Raw genomic sequence first — 8757 nt, 5'->3', positions numbered from 1 at the left:
TCAGTTTGTAACCTAGATCTTCATCAGGAAGCTAGCTTTCTCCACAAAAGACTCAAGACAGATTGGAGAATGCAGAATGCAGACCATAACACAGAACTCTAAGATGAGAAAAAACAAGAAATTCTAGGTTTTCCTAAATATAGACAAAAATCATCCAAGTAGTACTGAACCAAGCAGAAGTCCAGAATTTTGCTATTAACTGAAAGTGAGAAAGCACTATATGCCAAAGCTTGATAAAGTTTTAGAACTCAGAATGAACAAATGCATAAAAAAAGAATTGTCTGCAAAATTGAAATTCTTGTTCGGGCGTGTGCATATGTGTGTGTGTGAGAGGGTGAAAATGACAGAATATTACATTGTGTGCATCCCCACAGAAACAGAAGAGAAATATGAATCAGATCATAATAAAGCCTAGTTCTTTAAAACATTTCAAGAGTTCATTAGTGTGGAGGCATTAGAAGTTTATATATTTCTCCCACTACATATCATTTAGGAGCCATATATATATATGATATATGCACATTATATTAACATTGTATATACTATTTTATAATATTTATTATTACATATTAAATATATTATAATTATATATAATATATATTTCATATATATATAAAATTTCATTCTTTTTATCAAAATTTTGTTTTGTTCTTGACTTATAACCCTCAATTAAAGAAGCCTTCCAAGTATTTTTATAGAAAATTTTCTGTATTGGGTAGATCTTCTCTGAGTAATGTAGCAGACAAAAGTAGACAAAACTGGATGCAGCACTCATTTGAGAATTTTATTTAATAGAACATATTTATTAAAACTACATTATAGGCTGTGCCACGGAGTGGGAAGCCTTAAAATATGTAGCACTTCATTTATTTTTATTTTTTATGATTTTATTTATTTGACAGAGAGAGCACAAGCAGAGGGGAAGAGAGGGAGAAGCAGACTCCCTGCTGAGCAAGGAGCCCGACGCGGGGCTCGATCCCAGGACCCTGGGATCATGACCTGAGCTGAAGGCAGCCGCTTAACTAAGTGAGCCACCCAGGCGTCCCAGCACTTTAGTTTTTATAGGCGTCAGGGACACACCTAGAAGAATGACATTCAAAGCATATTATCTTTATTCATGGGTGATTTGATAGGATTCACTCCAGCAGATCCACTCAATCCCCTGAAAACTTTTGTTGAAACATAACCTGATAAGTAAATGAAGCTCAATTTCCCAATGAAGGGAATGTACTTATATACTTCAATGTTATATATATTGGGCTATGTGATATGTGAGGTTATTTCCAATTCTAAATTTTTGTAGTATGTGCACATTATAGGTATGTGTATGTACATAGGAATTTCAAAATTACTCTGGAGACAGAAATTCAAGCAATGATGGTGATCGTCTTTCAGAGATGGTCAAAGAAGCCACTCTCTGAAGAGCCGTGCTGCCAACAAGAATCATCAGTCTCACATTTAAGTCAGTTTTCTTTATAGCTAGAATCAATGCAGGAAAAACAATCACCTTACTTATTTTCAAACACACATGAAGGAATTCAGGAACTTTTCCTCTTGCTAGATATAAAACACAACTAAGCTTCCTGCTGTAGAATTATTTTCTGTAAGATTAAGAAAGAAGTTTAAGAAAATTTTTCTCTTCTATGTTCTTGCATTATCTTAAAGAGCCATTCAATGAATCATTTTTCTTTCAAAATTATCAACTCTACTGTCTAATGGGCTATAGTTCCCATTTTTATGCATTTTTAGAGCATCTATTCATTAATAGGGATATAACGAGCATCAGCTGTATGCAAGGCTCTATCCTAATGAGCATAAGAGCTATATACAGTGCTTTCCTCAAAGAGCTTAAAACTAATTTATGAGGTTAAATTATATGTTAAGCATAAATAAACAATGTAATAATAAGTGCAGTGTATGTATTACCAATGCATTAATACATATATGACATTAAGATCACACACAAAATATTTTCAGCATGATTAGACACTAATGCAATAGTATGCCAGATTATGCACATTTCACCATGAAGCAAAATGTTTAGGGAAAGCTTAACAATAACAATACGGAAATGAGATTGTGCCTTAAAAGTGAATAAACTTCGGAGCACCGGGGTGGCTCAGTCGGTTAAGTGTCCAACTCTTGGTTTTGGCTCAGGTCATGATCTCATGGGTCCTGAGATCAAGCCCCACTTCAGCTCTGCTCTGAGTGAGGAGCGGGCTTGAAGAGTCTCTCCCTCTGCCCCTCCCCCCACTTGCACGGTCTCTCTCTCTCTCTCTCTCAAATAAATAAATCTTTTAAAAAAGTGAATAAACTTCAAACACATTCAGAACTTCGGTAAATCTGGAAAATAGCATAAGAAATGGGTTAAAATATAGTGTGTTCAAGACATTTTGAAGATAAGAATAGCCTAGACTTGCCAGGGAAAAGGAAAGAATTGAAAGACCCACTTGAAAGGTAGGTTAAACTCAGATTCTAGAGAACTTTGTGCTCCCAGCTAAGGAAGTTTTGGCTGCATTATTTCATATGAAATGAGAAACCATAGCAAGTTCTTTTTTTTCCCAAAAGAAATTATGCTGGAGAAAATTTTATGATCAGTCATACAAGAATTAGCATTAGGAAAAGGGAACCTAGAGATTTAAAAAAGACAAAAACAAAACAAAACAAAACAAAAACTAGCTTGGGACTATTTCAAACTCTGTACCTGAAATGATTAGAGTCTGACCTGTGTGTCATCTCTATGAGGAAGAAACAGAAAGGAAGGAAGGAACGCTTTCAATGTATGTTTTTTAAAGAATTGTCAGATCTTGGTAAAGGATTTGGAATGGAGGCAGAAAAACAGAGTAATTCAGGTTTTCATCCTGGGTGATTGAAAAGTGTTTGTATCATTAATTGAGAAAAGGATGTTTGTTTTGAGAGGTAAGGAAATCTGCCTTACAAAAGCTAAGTTTGGGATCATAATGGATTATCCAAAGGGACGTGATTATGAAAAAAAAGATGAAGATACAGAACTAGAGATTAGAACCATAGATATACATGGATAATGATGCTTGAATAAAAAGAAAGGGGATTTACTACTGAGAAATCATCTGTGATGATCAACATGGCCCACTCCATGGAGGGGTGAAAGGGAAAGCAGATTTGGGGCAACAAGAAAAGGAGGCAGTGGAGATCACTTATATTTAAACAACTATACAATTAAGAGAAGAAATAATAGATAATACAAGTAAGCAGAGGTAAGTTTTATTTTTTAAAAATTCACTATATTCAGCCAAATTGTTATTCATGACTTAAGACAAACAAAAATCTCATATATGCAAGGTCTTAGAATATCTACTACACAGATACTCTGCTGAATATATCATTTGAAATTTAAGAACAGGTGAAGATTACCTGAAACCTAGGATAAGAACAGTGAAATAACAGGAAAAATAATTTATAAATATTGGAAGTCTTTAAAGATAGAGTGACATGTATAACAAATTATGTGTGTATATTTACCTAAATATATGTGTATATGTATATCTACATACATTTTTATGTGTGTTCTATGTCAATACCACCAGAGTTTTTAGGAGAGTCATGAGAAAAACAAACAAACAAACAAACAACCAATCAAACAAAAAACCAGAACTGGATCTAGCACCAAATGAGTCTCTGAAGAATAAAAGTCACATGATATCAGAATTTTTTAAAAGATGCTCCTGAGAAAAGTATTCCTGAGATACAGAGTTAAGACTCTTCCGACTTAAAAGCTCTTTGGACAGTACATCCAGGACTTCCTGGGTTAACCTGCCTACCTTTAAAGGAAGCTCTCTCTATGGAGAAATGTACGGCTGTCAGGAGCTTAGTTGAGGAACCAGTTCCTTTGAGATAATGTCATTTTATTTTTTTTAAAACTTTTTTTTAAAGATTTTATTTATTTATTTGACAGAGAGAGAGACAGCAAAAGAGGGAAACAAGCAGGGAGAGTGGGAGAGGAAGAAGCAGGCTCCCCACTGAGCATCAGGCTTGATCCCAGGACCCTGGGACCAAGACCCGGGCCAAAGACAGACACCCAATGACTGAGCACCCAGGCGCCCCAATGTCATTTTATACCAAAGTAAAAGAATGTGGGCAAAAACAAGCAATGTGAGAGTTTGGTCTACAGTTTACTCAACTTAGGTATTCCTTGAAGCCCTAAGACATAGTGGCACCTCAGTTAATAACTTCTCAACAGCATTAAAGGACTGCGCCCTGAGCTAGTCACACTTTAGCACCATAGTGTTTTTACAAATGCATCATGAAATTAGTCCTCTCTTTTCTACAATTAATTAAAACTTTAAAATTCTCTTTGTATGGGTTTATTAGGTGAGGTGGCTACACAAAAGGGAATATTTATTTTGGGAATTTAATGACAAGAAATTAATTTCCATTGACATTCTGATTTAAAATTCAAGGACACCTGAACAGTAGGTTTGTGAAAAGGTGTTAAAGGCTTTCTGGCTGTTTCTTTCACCATCTTACCTCATTATTTAGCAGGCATGCCGTAGCATGACCAAGAGTTTGAAAAATAAATGATTGCAGCTGTCAGTGCCTCCTGTCTGAATTCTTGACTTTATGAGTATGTGGGCTCTGTCGTGTTTTCTAGTAGCAAGCCACTGCAAAAGGAGGCTCTGTGGTTCTTTCATGTAAATTAATTTCTACAGCTGTAACTTTCCCACTTAGCCTGGAGCTCTTTTTTGTGACTTCTGCATTTATTTAACACACAGCATTTTGAAAATTAAAATGTATTTTTATTGAGTTTCACTTTTATTGGAGACAGCTTGAAATTATTACTTTATCTGCATTTTAAAAACAACTAATAAACATGTCTCTCTTAAATAATTGCTGGGTGACTATTTCACCCAGGCATTCTTTATCTGTATAGACTGCTTCCAGTGCAGCCCTTCTGCTCTCTCTCGCCCTTGTAACACATCATTCACTTTGCTGTTATGTTTCTTTTCATTAATTAAAGAAAAATTCTACTCAAGCCCATGATCTAGCCCAAATTAAAAAATGTTACCTTTTGAGTTGCTTGGAAATTCACCTTTTCAAAATTGCAATGATCACCCAAGATACTTTATTCTGGCAAATCAGACAGATTGTATAATTAAAACTCTCTTTCTGACTTTTATCAAGTTAAGCTCAAGATTTTGTCAATATATTAAAAATGTACTAATAAAAAAATGTACTCTAATGTTACTAAATATAAAAATGTCATAGCCATTTACCCTGTTTATTTTCTTTATATAATCTTGAATTCTCCCTAAGGACATGAAGCATAGTTTTATTATTGATAACAGAACTGTAGAAATGCTTATTTTAAAGATAGTGTTTTTTTTTTCATTCAAGTAGACAAATATTTCTTGGCAGCAAACATATGGTCAAAGTTTAACAATAATAGGAAAAAATCTGGATTTGTATAGGTGTGCAGTGTTTTAAAAATAAGTATTTTAACCTTTGACAGTTTGTTTCATGCAAGACGTATAACTTGGGATCTAAAAGTCAGGTTGACAAAATCTATAAAGAACTTATCAAACTCAACACCCAAAGAACAAATAATCCAGTCAAGAAATGCGTAGATGACATGAACAGACATTTCTCCAAAGAAGACATACAAATGGCCAACTGACACATGAAAAAATGCTCAACATCACTCAGCATCAGGAAAACACAAATCAAAACCAAATGAGATACCACCTCATACCAGTCAGAATGGCTAAAATTAACAAGTCAGGAAAAAACAAATGTTGGTAAGGATACAGAGAAAGGGGAACACTCTTAACACTGCTGGTGGGAATGCAAGCTGGTACAGCCACTCTGGAAGACAGTATGGAGGTTCCTCAAGAAGTTAAAAACAGAGTTACCCTATGACCCAGCAATTGCCCTACTAGGTATTTATCCCAAAGACACAAATGTAGTGATCCGAAGGGGTACCTGCACCCCAGTGTTGATAGCAGCAATGTCCACAATAGCCAAACTATGGAAAGAGCCCAGATGTTCACTGACAGATAAATGGATAAAAAAGATGTGGTATGTATATATACAATAGAATATTACTCAGACATCAAAAAAATGAAATCTTGCCATTTGCAACAACATGGACAGAACTAGAGGGTACCATGCTAAGTGAAATAAGTCAATCAGAGAAAGATGATTATTATATGATTTCACTCATATGTGGAATTTAAGAAACAAAACAGAGAAGCCTGGAGGAAGGGAGGGAAAAATAAAACAAGATGAAATCAGAGAGCGAGGCAAAACATAAGAGACTCTTAATCATAGGAACAAACTAAGGGTTGCTGGATGAGCGGTGGATGGGGGGATGGGGTAACTGGGTGACAGCCATTAAGGAAGGCACTTGATGTAATGAGCACTGGGTGTTATATGCAACTGATGAATCACTGACCTCTCCCTCTGAAACTAAGAATACATTATATGTTAATTAATTGAATGTAAATACAAATAAATAAATAAAAGTCAGGTGGAGTAGGGTTCAAATCCTGAGGTTGCCATTTAGTTGCATGACACATAGGCAAGTTCCCCAATAGCTCTAACCTCATATCTATCAAAAGTAAAGTGGGAGCTGTAACAGTACCCACCTAAAAAGTTTGTGGGGAAGATTAAATGAGAAAGTGCCTATTAAGTGCCTGGGTAGCACCTCCCAGAGTTACATACTCACTAAGAATAGAATCTATAAAGAGTACAGAGTTACTACCTATACTGATTTGTCCCATAGTGTACTCAAGTCTATGTTAGCAAACACTAGATGTGTTTGCTTAATGGTTTTCTATTGAAATATTGTGAAATGTAGAAATTTATTAATGGTAAATAAACAGGAGGTTTGATTTCTGGAAAATTCAACTCTGGGAAAAAATGTTCAAAACAGTAACAAGTAAAGGCAACTGGTGTTATGGTTCTTATTAACATTTAGCACTTGTGTAGGTATAATTGATATTGGTTATTGCTTTAACTGGCAAGTCCTTTAGTTACCAGTAAGTTCAAGCATCTCTGTTTATATTTGTTGACCATTTGAATGTGGTATTCTGTGTAGTGCCCATTTACATCCTTTATGCCCAATTGGGCTACTTGCTTCCCCTCACATTGTTTGCTTAACAATTTGTACAAGCTCTTTGTACTACACAGATAATAATCCTCTCTTTTTCCTTTGTGTTGTGAGCTATTTCCCCCAAATCTATTGTTAGCTTATTGACTTATTAATGATTTCTTTTGCTACAAAAGTTCCTAGCTGTGTGACCTATACCTTAATGTTCCCATCTGTAAAACAGAGATGATAATAACAACTAAAAATTCAGTCATACTGGGAATGTGCTTAGACTAGTGCTTGGCACAGTGTAAGTGTTATGTATGACTTCATAAAGATGTAATCAAACATGTACCTCTTTTCCCACATAAAGTCTAAATTTTTAGTCTTTTTCTTTTTAAGATTATTCATCTTAGAGGGCAAGAGAGCCCATGAACATGCGAGAGTGGGGGAAGGGGCAGAGAGAGAAGGAGATGAGAATTTCAAGCAGACTTCCCGCTGAGCACAGAGCCTGACACATGACTCGATCTCATGACCCTGAGATCATGACCTGATCCTGAAATCAGGAATCAGACGCTCAACCGAGACACCCAGGTGCCCCTAAATTTTAGTCTTGGTTAAACAATTTTTTTCTTATCTGTATCATATATTAAATTTTTATATGCTCCTGCAGAATTTGGGTATTTTTTAAATTTTATATTTTACAGAGCTTTATTTCCAGATACCTAGACAGTTGTGCTAACAGTGTTTATGACGTACTTCTTTTATTCTGAGTTGAAATGCCACCCTTGTCATTTAATAAATTTGCATATTATAGTATCTTTTTTTGAATTCTCTTTTCTGTACCTCTAACCCTAAGCCAGTATTGTCTTGATTTGATTATCGTGGCTTTCTATTTTTTTGTGATATTTATCTATCAAATTATACCTTTATTGTTCATCTGCATACTTTTCACAGTTATTTTTGGAAATTTATAATTTCATATAAATTGTAAATCATTTGCTCAGTTTTCGTAGAAAACCTAGTTTGCATTCCAATTGAAATGGTACAATACATGTATATTTATTTATTTTTGAAATGGCTACTGAATTTCATTGAATCAATGTTCACCATTTATTGATATGTTTTAATGAGATTTTAAATTATTTATTTATATTATTGAAGTGTAGTTGACATACAATGTTATATTAGTTTCAGATGTACCACATGGTGATTGGAAAATTCTATAAATTATTCAGTGCTCCCCACAATTAAGTATAGTCATCTGTCACCATATAATATTATTACAGTATTATTGATTATATTCTCTATGCTGCACTCTATATCTCTGTGACTCATTTATTTTATAATTAGAAGTTTGTACCTCTTAATCCCCTTTACCTATTTCATCCATTCCCCCAGCCCCCTCCCCTCTGGCAACCACCACTTTGTTCCTGTATTTAAGAATCTGGTTTTTTTGTTTGTTCATTTGGTTTGTTTCCTAGATTCCACATGTAAGCGAAATCATATGGTATTTGTCTTTCTTGGTATGATTTAGTTCAAGGTCCATCGATATTGTCACAAATGGCAAGATTTCATTCCTTTTTATGACTGAATAATAAGATTGCATTATTTGTATTATTTGTTAATATAATGTATTCTATAAGTTTCCTGATATTGAATACCCTTGCATTCTTGGAATAAACCTTATT

This window comes from Neomonachus schauinslandi, chromosome 12 (assembly GCF_002201575.2).
Source record: "Neomonachus schauinslandi chromosome 12, ASM220157v2, whole genome shotgun sequence".
NCBI lineage: Eukaryota > Metazoa > Chordata > Mammalia > Carnivora > Phocidae > Neomonachus > Neomonachus schauinslandi.
Note: the sequence above shows the minus strand (reverse complement) of the source record.